The sequence below is a fragment of the Budorcas taxicolor genome, chromosome 16, assembly GCF_023091745.1.
Source record: "Budorcas taxicolor isolate Tak-1 chromosome 16, Takin1.1, whole genome shotgun sequence".
Lineage (NCBI taxonomy): Eukaryota > Metazoa > Chordata > Mammalia > Artiodactyla > Bovidae > Budorcas > Budorcas taxicolor.
The window spans coordinates 54,639,107-54,651,960 of NC_068925.1; the positions used below are offsets into that span (position 1 = coordinate 54,639,107).

Sequence of the window (12,854 nt, forward strand, 5' to 3'; positions counted from 1 at the left end):
GAAAGGCACCTGTGTGCTGAAACTGGGGGAGCATGGGGCTGGGGGAAACCCCTGCAGGCGGCGTGCTCGGTGGTGGTCTAGTTCTGAAATCTGGGGCAGGACCCGGTGCTGAGGGCACAGTTGCAAAGGAGCAACTCCTTGTAGCTCCTTGTAGGTCACAGAGAGGTGCAAATAGGATGGAAAGAGGGAAAGTCAGGAAGGCAGGCAGGATTCTCAGAGATCTGACCCCAGAACTGAAGTCTGCCTCTCCACAGGCAGCTCCCCTCCCTCTCATCAGCCCTGAGGGTGGCCATGGGCTGGGGCTGGCTCCAAAAGACCACGCCTGGGTCTTGAGGCTTTTAAGCCAGGTTCTTGGGTCTTCAGGCTTCTCTGGTGAAGAACTGCCTGCAATTCAGGAGACCCAGGTTTGATTCCTGGGTGAGGAAGATCCCCTGGAGAAGGAAATGACAACCCACTCCAGTATTCTTGCCTGGGAAATCCCATGGACAGAGGAGCCTGGCAAGCTACGGTCCACGGGGTCACAAAGAGTTGGATAAGACTGGGCAACTGACACTTGCACTTCATTTTCTTAGATCTGCAGAGGCCATATGTTCCCCAACCCTGTTGGACTTTAACTCCAAACACCAAGCACATGACAGCTCATAACACAAGCCAGTCAATAGGAGGCTGGCCCAGCCAGCAATGGCCCCTGCCAAAGGAAGTTTCCTGGCTGGGAGATCCTGGCCGTGGCTGCCTCTGGTCCTGCCAGGATAGGCGAAGGGCAGGGGATCCCAGAGGCCAAGTCAGCAGCCCATCACTCTCAGATGAGGACAATGAACCAGAGCAAGATGGTAGCTTGTTCAAGGTCACCCAGCTAGCTCTTCTTGGGAAGGAGTGAGGGGGCATGCCTGGTCGCACTGCTTTGTAGGGGACAATGAGGAAGGGCAGCATGAGGCCCTGATGGACTTGGGCAAAAGCAACCGTGGGGGGCAGGCGGCCTCCTCGGCATGGCCCAGATGAGGGCACTCCCAGCTTTGTCATTGCCTCCACCCACCTGCTGCCCCCTGGGGACTCAATCATGGACAGTACAGAGAGTCTGTGCACTTCTCACCCACCTGCCCACCTGCCACCAGGAGGTATTCAGAGACGGTTCCCTAAACGATAAAAGCAGACCAGGAGCTGGCTCCCCATGCAGTCCAACCCTAACTGGGCCTGGTTGTGTCACTCCAAGACCCAATCATCAAAGGCAGTGTCTTCCCAGAAGGTTGCTCTCACCACCCCACTCAAACCAGGGTCCCCAACACACCCTCTCCACACTTCACTCGGAGCAGTGGGTCATGTCTGAAGGATGTCACACTTGCAGGAGATGTCACGGTCTGTGAGGTGCGAGCTGTGGATGAGCAGCCCAGACAGGAGGGAGAGTGGAGCAGACCCCTTGGCGCTCAGCTCTGACCCCTGGCTGCATCTCTGCCTCTCACTGCCTTTTTTTTTTTTCCTGGAACCACTCGGTTCAAGCCCAGATGCTGGCCCTTCTCTTCTCTAGATGAGCCAAAACAGTCTGCTTTCTTCAAAAGGAAACTTGTAAGAACGGGAGGGAAGCCAAAAATAAAACAGGAACAAATGCAAGTGTGACGAGACTGACGGACGCATAGAAAACAGATTCCCAATTTGGGACAGAAACGGGCTCCCATGAGGTCCAGATGGGAACGCTCTTTGAAACTGTTAAAATTCTATAAGGACACTAAAATTTAATTATTACAAACACTCCATCTTTTAAAGTTGTCTAAGACCAAAGAAGTTAAAAAGATTAAGTCAACTCCAGGGATAAACCCTTGCATGATCTGGAGTTGTTGAGAGTCCTGATCACAGGATTTCTAGAACTTGATGCCTGCTGCCTGTCCGAGGATATCAATGAGAAGAGGGGGCTGCCTTGATGGAAAGCCCTGTGGGATCTCAGGGGCTCTTTGCTACCCAAGGCATCTTGACCAGCCTGCCCTGGGAGGCATGGGCGTGCCTAGCTGGCAGGGCATCCCAGACGCAGGGCTGGCACAACCAGGGGAAAGACACGCTTGCTATGTGCCTGAACCAGATGTGAGTCAGTGGGTGATGATGCTGCCCAAAGGGCAGGGGTGCTGTGGGCCTGCAGGCATCCTCCTCAAGGGTGAAGGGGACTGGACAGAGGCTGCCCCTACGCCTTCTCCCCATCTCTGCCCTGAGATCCCCAAGGCCTACATCCTGAATCCCAGCTGACCTCGAAGAGGGGGTCCAGTGGCCAGGGTTGGGACAGTTCACCCTTTTTTATTTTTTTACAGAGCAGGAAATGGAGGTGATGATGATAAATGACTTGGACACAGGTCGTTGACTCCTCTCTGAGCTGCTTGGGCCTTACTAGGATCTTGCACTCCATTTGGTTTGGGAACTGCTCACTTGTGGAGGGCTCCCTCCCTACAGGGGACAGGCATAAGGCACCACCCAGACACTGCTGAGGAGCCCACAGTCTCATGCTTGCAGACGGGGAATGAAATACCTCCTGATTTGCCTTTCTCCTGATCAGCATCTCCCAAACTGAGGTTCAGTGGAACAGGTTTGCCCAGATGCTTCCCAGGTTCTCATTACCCATGCTCATTACAGCAGCCAGCATGTCCATGCTGACTGCATGCTGCGCGCAGTGCCCGCGGCCTGACATGGAATAACAAATGCAGTCTCCACGAGAGGCCTGTGAGGTGAGCACTGCCTCAGTGTATGAGTGAGGAAGAAAGGCACTGAGGCGTTCGGCACCTTGCCCAGCAACACACCACTGGCTGCCGAGAAGCAGACGTGGGACTGAAGTCAGCCATTTACTCCAGAGCACGGGGTCACGGAGTCAGACAGACATGTCTGTGCAGGATTTCTGAGTTTTTCACATGCCCACAGGCAGTGTAGGTTCCCAAGAGGAGGATGCAGGCTGTCGTTCACCCCAAAAGTATGTTCTTCATTTATCTGATAACTATGTATTGACTGACTGCTCTGTGCAGGCCTGGTGTTGGGGGCACAGTGGAGTGCCAGGCAGACATGAATTCTGAAGGCACAATGACTGCAAGGGGATGGTTTGGGTTATGGTGAACCTCAGAGGGTACCCTGTAAGCACTCCAAAGTTTGGTGTGTGTGTGTGTTTTTAATTTAGCCTTTTTAGACAGAAAATTTCTAAGATCGGCCACATGAAGCAACACGTCCTGAATCTGAGTTCTTATTCTCTTTGGGAGCCAGATTTTCAACTCTGCACATGTACACAAGGCATCATGTGCCATCATGGAGAGGTGTCCTCTGGGCCTATGAAGGGGAGTGAGCCTTGTCCACACACGAAACAAGACCGAGCATCCTCATGATTATCAGCACTGATCCATCAAGCATCTATTATATACCAGACCCCATGCCGGGCAGGGTTAGAGCAGTAAAGTGAACAGACCTGGTGTCTAGAACACTGGGGTGTGTGACCTGGAAGAAGGTCGTTACTTGCATAATACAAAAGCAAATATAAAATTACAAAGTGTGATTAGCAGGAAGGAGCAAAAAGAGAGGATACGAGAGCTCAGACAAGGGACCCGACTGCAGAAACACTGTGTGTTGAGGGGTGGCGGTGCTCTGCATGCCCCCCCAATAGTTTCTGTTGACTGAACCTTGGGTTCCGTGGAATGTACAGGGCACATTCCAGGACTGGCTTCACTTTACCATGCTGTCGTTTGCTTTGCTTCATTTGGAGGTGGGAGGGGAAGGAAGGAAAAAGAAAGCAAAAAACGTGTAACTTACTTTACCCCAGCAAGAAGAGAGACAGGGTTTCTAGAAGGGATCATTTCTGTCTCTGAAGGCCACTCCTGGGGACAGAGAGGGGATTGTTACTTTGTTACTACCTACCCTCCTATCCTCAGTTTCCTGCCTGAGTCTCAAAGCAAGTTTTACACCAGAGGATTTGGGGAGTTTGCAGATGGGAAAAGGACTGGGGTAAGAGCTCACGAAGTCTGTTCATCCGGCCTTTTCTGAACCGTGAACTACAGATCTGGGATCTCTTGCTTGTTACAGGAAGCTGGTTTGAGAGTTTTGTGAGCAGCCCTGCATTTTCCTGGGGTCCCCGTGGCTTGCTGCAGATGGTTTCTCAGGTGGAAACAGTCCACCTCCCTGGAGCAGTGGCAGCAAAGTTGGGGTGACTGTGGCTGGTGTGTCTACCTGGACGAGGCTAGGGGCCATGCCCACCACCACCGCGGGCCCCAAAATGTTCTACGATGGTGAAGAGGAGAACCACTTAGGAGTGCAAAGCGGAGAGCACCTACTCAAGTCCAGGAGAGGAGCCTGTGGCCCATGAAGGTCCCCTGCATCAGACGGCACAGCAGGCCCAACTCCCCCAGCCTCAGTTCTGGGCTGCTCCTTTTTAACTGTTCTCACTCCCTGGGGATGCCAGCTTCATGGTTTTCAGTTTCATGGGTACTCTTGAGGACTCTCAAATTTATTAATATAGTTCCAGCTGGGTCCCTTCCTCTAAAACGCAAACCTGTGTATTCAACTCCCCTCACCTTGAGTGTCTAATGGCATCTCAAACTTAACATGCCCCTTAACTGAATTCCCAGCACACATGTACCCCACAAACAGGCTCCGTCGCCTAATCACTGAATGGCAACTCTATCCCTCTGGATGCAGAGGCAGAAACACCTGTCATCATCCTTGACTTCTCTTTCATCCAGTCTTCAGCAAATCTTGAGGCTCTGCCCTCAGAAGATATCCAGAATTCCACTGCTACTCACCACCTGCACTGCTACATTCCAGTCCAACCACCACTGTTTCTTCCCTGCGTTATTGTGCGCACCTGCTAGTATTTCTATTATTGGCCCCTTTCAGCCTATTCTTAACGCATCAGCCAGGGTGATTCTTTCAAAAAGCAAGTCATATCATCTGATTCTTCCCTTCAAAACCTTTCAATGACTCCCACTCACTCAGAATTAAAGCAAAATCTTCCCAAGAACTGCATGAGCCAATATGAATTGGCCCCTGGTTACCTCCCTGTACTCTCCTGGTCCTCCCTGTGACCTGGTCCCCTGAGCACAGATGCTGCTACCTCAGGACCCTTGCACTTGCTGTCCCCTCTGCCAAGGGCTTTCCTGCCCTATGTCCACAGGCGTCGTTTCCCTTCTCCCTCCCCAACCCCTCTTCTCTGCATTTACATGGTAGCCCTCATTTCACTTAATACTCTGCTCCCCTTTCCATTTCACTTTTCCCCACAGCATTCATCAGCTGACACTCTATACAGTTACTTGCTTGTTCACCGTCTGTCTCTCCCAGTGGGACGGGAGTTCCATGAGGGTGGGGGATTCTGTCAGTTCTGCTCACTAGGACATCCTCCTGGAACAGTGCCCAACGCGTGGCAGCAGGCATTGGCCCTGCATTCTTGAGTGAGTGTATGAATCAATGAATGAATGAAGGGCCAAGGTCTACCATCTTTCTTAACTAAATCACACCGATAATGCCTCACACAGTTATTGTTCTCCACTTGCTGCTTCAAGTGGAGCAAGAACTTAAGAAATTTTTAAGAGCAACTTGAGTGCAAAATGTTTCTGTCTTTATGTGAATTTTTCAACGTTTCTCACCCACATCTAATTGGATGGTAGGTTTGTAAGCAAATTACCACAAGCCTTTCTCAGCATCCAAATTTGCTTTTCATAAAAAAAAAAAAAAAAAAAACAACTCTATGTTCATATTTCATAGGCTTGGATACTATTTAATTCAATCATACACATCCAATAATACTGGCATATTTATTACTATGTTTATTATAACCACAATCGTTGTTGTTGAGTGGTTTTAGTCACTCAAGTCATGTCTGACTCTTTGCGACCCCATGGACTGTAGCCTGCCAGGCTCTTCTGTCCATGGGATTTCCCAGGCAATACTGGAGTGGGTTGTCATCTCCTCCTCCAGGGGATCGTTCTGACCCAGGGATTGAACCCGCCACTCCTGCTGCATCTCCTGCTTCGCAGGCAGATTCTTTGACGCTGAGCCACCGGGGAAGCCATACACATGATTATGTTTGTATTATTATAAAACATTGTTAAAATAGTGGCATAAACAGGTTTGGAGACAAATAGAGCTGACTCCTGGCTCCATTTAAAGCTGGGCATCCAAGGGCATGGTGCTCCCTGTGTCACCGGGGGAGTGAGGAGCATCCATTCACATGCCGGGTTGGTTAAACGAAAACCAACTGAGCCTCGGCTCTTATCTCATTTTATCCACAGCTGGGATCCTAACAGCAGTTCAGAAAGATGTCTGGCACCACCCCACCCTCTGGCTCCTGTCTCTGCAAAGTGCACCCACTCCAATGATTCCTTAGGTCACGGTGAACATGTGACTTGATGACCTGCAAACGAGAGACCTCTGTGCTGCCCTCCTCAAGGGCTTGTGTGCAGCCCTCTGACTCCATTGGCTGGATCCCGTTACACAGAAGCTCTGGCTCATGGGTGAGATGGAGAAACAGCCCAGGTGAGAGGTGCTCTGAGTCCAGTCTGGGCAATAGCTTTGTTTGGCACGGCCCTGTCAAGTGAGTGTGGCATTGTGAAACCAAACAGCGTTTAGGCTCTCGGAGGGAGGAGGCGTTCCTCATTTTGAGCAATAATAACAAAACATGCAAGAGAAGCCATCCATGGCCATGTACTGTAGAGGCTCTACTTGAGAGGGACTCCTTGGTAGATGTCCGAAGTAAAACCGGAGACAGGGAGGAGGACCTTGTTTTGGGGCTTCCCTGGTGGCTCAGCGATAAAGAACTTGCCTGCCAATGCAGGAAACACAGGTTCATTCCCTGGGTCAGGAAGATCTACGGGAGAAGGAAATGGCAACCTGCTCCAGTATTCTTGCCTGGGAAATCCATGGACAGAGGAGCCTGGTGGGCTATAGTCCCTGGGGTCACAAAAGAATCAGACATGACTTAGCGACTGAACAACAACAACACTAAGTACCTACTGTGTGCTGGGTGTTGCAGTAGGTGCAGGGTGGAGTGAACACCGCACCAGCAGGGCTCTGTGTGATACCTAATGACCTAAGGTCATATATTCCCCTCAAAAAGATACACGAAGAGCAACAATGAGCAAGGCATGGGATCCTCAAGGGTCACCTCGGCTCTGACCCTCAGAAGTGACCCTAATTCTCAGGTGGCCCTGGCTCATCTGTCACAGGGTGTTTTATTATATAAGCATTCAGAGATGAAAAATGTCATGAATATATCAAAAAGACTGCAAAAGCAAAGGAAAATAATTACAAATGAAAACCAGAAGCAAACGAAATGATGAGATGTGGTGATATCATGTCATTCTTTTCCCCCCTTTACAAGACCCAGAGGGGGAACTCTGAAGTCTGGGTAAGACTCAATGGAGAAGTTGATAAAAATGAAGACTTCAAAGACCCACCACCCACTCCCGCCAAAGATGGTGGTTTAGTATGTCTGGAATTCTTAGTAAGCCTCCTGGGTGGTTTTCTGATGCAGGTGGTCCTCTAAGTGAACACCCCGGTGAAATAATCCAAACTAGGTGCCCTTCACACAGCTGGAAACACAGAAAATTTACCACCTCAGGCTGAAATTAACCAGACAATACCTACCAGACCAGCAAACTACTCTCCCCTCTAAGCACCTGCCCAGCCAGATTCAGAACTTTACCTAATGGAACACCTGCCACTGGCCAGCACCAATGGGCTAAACAACTAAAATTTCTTCATTTTTAAGGCTATAAATAATTAACACTAGTGTTAATTATTGTGATGAAGTAACTTCACAGAACCAACAAATCAACTACAGTATCTGATGCCAGTCTATTGAAGTACATCAAAGGAACTGGCCCCTCCGTGAAGGCCAAGTTAACCCAGGCTTCCTCTCACCAAACTCACTGGTTAAAATTCATTCAAAGGAGTCTAAACGTGAATGAAGGAGGTAGGAGGAGACAACACCTATAAGCCCATGCATTGATTATAAGAGAAACTCTGAAAAACTTCTGGAGGAATATCATGAATTAAAGAGGAAAAGCCAGACCACGGGCAGGGCCAGCAGCCTGGGTGGCAAGTTCTGGGATGGAATGAATATCCAGGCGTTTTCTTGCAGATTCAATCACCTGTGAGCACTTGGCACCAAATAAAACATTTATCCCAAACAGAGATTACAGGACAGAGGCACTGGGTAAGGATCAAGGTGCAGGGACTGCCCTGGTGGTCCAGTTTGGTTAAAACTCTGCTTCCAGTGTAGGGAGCCTGAGTTTAATCCCTCGGCAGGGAACTAAGAATTCACATACCACAGGAATGGCCAAAAAAAAGATGTACCTTTAATGCAGAATTTAGGTGCTTCTCCTGCGACAAACTTTTGCTGAGGAACTAATCGTGTGTGCCCTGTCACCAGAACATTCCTTTGATTCTCTCCACGTGTAGAACATGTGCTTTTGTGAGCTTAAAGGCAAGCAAGCAGTCTACTGTTCAAGTTCAGTGTGTTTTACACTCAACGCTCCCCTCTCTGCAGTGCACTTTGCTTACTAGGGAGGTCCCTGGGTGTTCTCAGGTCCTAAGCACCTCTTTAGAGGATTCCCAGGTGATGCTAGTGGTAAAGAACCCACTTGCCAATGCAAGAGATGCAAGAGACGCAGATTCTATCCCTAGGTCAGAAAGATCCTTCTGGAGTAGGAAGTGGCAACCCACTCCAGTATTCTTGCCTGGGAAATCCCATGGACAGAGGAGTGTTCATGGCTACAGTCCATGAGGTCGCAAAGAGTCAGACATGACTGAGCACACACAACCTCCTTGTTTACATACCACATCAACAGGGCCCCTGTCCGACTTCCCAGCCCACGATGATCAGACACTATTTAAAGGCTGCCAGGGAGTACAGACGATATCCACAAACAGGTGAAAAAGTAGATGGTGAGAGGTACAACCTTCTCCAAAAATACTTGAGCCACATACATCTCAAGCTTCTGGGTCCTGCACACCCGAACTCTGAGGGTGTCACTTCATCACCACAAAATACAAGGTGCTAGTCACCTTGAGCCTTCCAGGAAAGGTGAAATGATGTTCCGGGCAACTTTTAAAAGTGAGGGAAGTAGTAGCTTCATTAGACCTGACAGCAAAACGCCTGTGCATAGAGTCATCCCCCTTCCTGTGTCCAAGACAGACACCGGGCACTTGGCCCGGCCCGGATCCCTGAGCGTGACCCTGCCTGGAATGCTGCTCATGGCACCCCTGGCAGCTGCTCCCCTTGCACAGATGGAAACCCCAAACCCACTTGCCAACCATGGCTTGGAAAGACTCCTATGAAAACAGAAAAAAAAAAAAAAAAAAAAAAAACTAAAAAGTTGATGCCAGGGAGCAAGGTTTAATCCTCTGGTGCCTCGATCTGCTCATCCTCTAACAAAGCTGGCAGACGAGGTGGCTCCTCACACCCAAGCTGGCTGAGACTGCTCAGCGTGGTCTCCCGAGAACATACAAATCGGACTTGACCAGGAAGGACCACCTGCCAGTGCAGGAGACGCTGGAGATTCAGGTTTGGTCCCTGGGTTGGGAAGATCCCCTGGCGGAGGGCATGGTGATCCACTCCAGTGTTCTTGCCTGGAGAATCCCATGGACAGAGGAGCCTGGTGGGCTACAGTCCATAGGGTCTCAGAGTCTGACATGACTGAGCACACACACAGAAAAGACCAAGACTTTCGTTCACCTCAAGCACAAGTTTTAATTCCTTCAAATTAGCTGGTGCTTCTTGTCCACACCTGGGCAGCTGGGTACTAACAAGCCACATAACCTCTGTGCTGGAGGTTCCCCATCTGTAAAATGGGAAATATAAAAGTATTTCATAGTGTTGGTACAATGATTAAATGGGGCAGTATGTGTAAAGCCCTGAAAACAGTGGACATCAAGTGCTTTGAAACATCAGTGACCATCCCTCTCATTTCAGTGAACTGGGGTCCCTTCGTTAAATTTTCATGGTTTCACAGAGCTAATCAAGTGTTTTCTTCCAAACTCAGCTTTTAAAAATTTACACTTTAACTTTGAAATTCAAAACCGACAGAAAATAAGTTACACAGGGTGATAACAATTTTTTTTCTCTCACTATGATCTGAAACATGATTTCATTTTATGGCTCATTATCTGATGGGAGAAAGGGAAGCAGCTACAGTCAGGAGAAGGGGGTGACAGAGGACAAGATGGTTGGATGGCATCATCAACTCAATGGACACGAGTCTGAGCAAGCTCTGGGAGTTGGTAATGGACAGGGATGCCTGGCGTGTTGCAGTCCATGGGGCCGCAAAGTGTCCGACACAACTGAGCGACTGAACAACAGTCAGTGCGTGAAGTACAGGCCTGCTTAAGGCACAGCAAAGGGCCCCAGGGTGACGGGCAGCAGAAGCCAGGGTGACAGCCACTTGAGCTCCTTGTCTGCTGGAGGCAAGATATGATGAAGGAAGGTTCTGGCCACCACGACCCATGCGGCCATGGAACCTCATCGTTGGCCAAAGTCCAGCCCTTTGCACCTGAGCACCAGCCCCAACCGTGAGTCAGATTCAAATTGAGATTCCAGAGGTAAGAGCAACCCACACAAGGGCAGGCACACCTGTGATCTTCACAACCATCCTTCCTGGTCAGATGGACTGTTATTGCTATTTACAGAAAGGAAAGCTGGGGCTTAGAGGTTAAGGAACTCACCTAAGGCTAACAGAGCTAATAAGGGGACGAAGCCAGGATCAAACATTTTATTCATTTGACAAACATTTATTGAGCAGCTGCTACCTGGCAGGCAGTGTGGGAGATGCTGGAGATGCATCAGTGAACACACTGAAGCTCCTGCTCAGGGAGAACTTTCATTCTAGGAGGGGGCACATTTAGTAAACCAAGCTAACAAATCAAGAAAAGAATGTATGAATGAGCGAAGGGCCTCTGAGAACAGAAGAGCAGAGGGAGGAGACGGAGGGACGAGGGCAGTACTTCAGGTCGGGATGGACAGGTGATAAACATCTCCGGGTCTGGGCCCAGTCAGTGTCCTTAGCTACATCCCAGTGCCTGAAATGAAGTCACAGCAAAACCCTGAGGGGCCCTGGGAGGCCAGGTATCCAGAGCTCCCTGGGTACCTCTGCATCCTCAGGTGCTCCAGGCTCATTCGCTGTGCCTGGGGGCCCAGATGGAGAGCTAGGACCATCTGAGGATCTTTGGGAGTGTTTCTCTGAAACAACTATATGATAAGCTGAGGTTTGTCAGTTTCCATAAAGAAATCTCTTTTTCTTCCCAGGCCTTGGAAAGCATGAGCAGTTTCTTCAGCAACTTGTTCCGAGTTCCTCAGCAGTCATCACCTGCCACGTTCCAGCTCTTTCCACCAAGGACAGTCACTACATCCCATCCGTTTCCTCAGTGGGGCCTCCCCAGCTCTATCATTGTGAGGACTCAAGTCATCACTGAGCGACAGTGGTCACCATCACCACCAGAGCCGTCAGCCTCATAGGAAGACATGCCACCTCCTCGGGCCCAGCCACTCACAGACCAGGCCCCAGGCTCAGCCAGCGGCCTGTCCTACCCATGACATGTGGAACCCAGGGAATTAGCAGCCAGATAGCTAGGCATTCAAGGCCAATGTTTATTTCCGGCATGCTCCCCAACTTCTCCCCAGCAGAACCCCTGTGGATGATGGCATCAGCGCCAGTCACTTGGGGAATGCAGTGGTTACAAAGGACGTGTGTGCTCAGCCATGTCCGACTCTTTGCGACCCCATGGCCTGTAGCCCACCAGGCTCCTCTGTCCATGGGATTCTCCAGGCAACAGCACTGGAGCAGGTTGCCATTTCCTCCTCCAGGGGAACTTCCTGACGCAGGGATCGAACTCATGTCGCCTGAGTCTCCTGCACTTGCAGGCAGATTCTTTACCACTGCACCACCTGGGAAGCCCATTTACGTAAAACCCCAGTGAATTTGATGGTTTCACACAGCAGCAAAGAGCTGGAACCAGCGGGGTTCGGAATCGTTTACTGCAGTGGGGCAGAATGCAGGTGATGTGGTCCTTGTCAGACTCGATCGATTTCTCTGTAAATGAGGGCAACTGTTCTTCCTCAGGTGGTGGGAGAGCTTCCTGGGAGTTAGTGCCCGGAGGGAAGGAACAGCCAGGAATACCCTCAGCTCCTCCATGGTGTCCAGTTACACCCTAAGGGTCCTCTGAAAACTGCTGTATATGGGACAAAGTTTGTCAGATCTACTGACCAACACCTTCCTGATCAGACTGACCATGAAAGCTGTTTTCTGAATGGCTGGCTGACTGAATCACTACAGGAAAATGTGCCTGAATTCACAGGCCCAATAATAGCTTTGGAAATAGAAGCCATCTGAAAATGTCCCTAAACTTGAGCTGGGCTGGCAAGGATTGGATGTGATTATAAAAAGCAAGTGAGAAGAGAATGTTACTGCAAGGAAAATTGAATCCACATGAGTTTTAAATAACTTCATTCCAATAGAGAATGTTAAAATGTTATATTTTTGGCAAGTATTAAGTTCTGACACAAATGCAATTTTCAATTTAAATTCTACTTTAACTTAAAAAAAACAAAAGGCCAGAATTGTATCCTAAAGCCTAACCTCCCTTCTATTATTAACTTCTGTGTGAAACTAACTCTAGGTCATTTAAAAATGTTTCCCACTTAAAATTTACACTTAGATTTAATGCTAAGACTCAAGAGGTCATCTAAACATAACACTGTCATACAGTAGGCTCTTGTCTAAACACTGACATGGAAATATGCTTAAATATGTTCTGATTCAGGACATAAAGCAATACTTTCAACTCTATCTGTAGCTTTCTGTCAATATTGAAATGACACCCTACTGAGTAACCCGGGTAGCATCTATCAAGGA

General features: G+C 49.3%; 1 protein-coding gene across 5 annotated transcripts in view; it reads right to left on the reverse strand.

Moving 5' to 3' along the window:
• Window positions 1-12,854, reverse strand: part of PRDM2 (PR/SET domain 2) — a 112,912-nt gene that overhangs the window by 16,378 nt on the left and 83,680 nt on the right. The gene's annotated exons all lie outside the window — the stretch shown is intronic.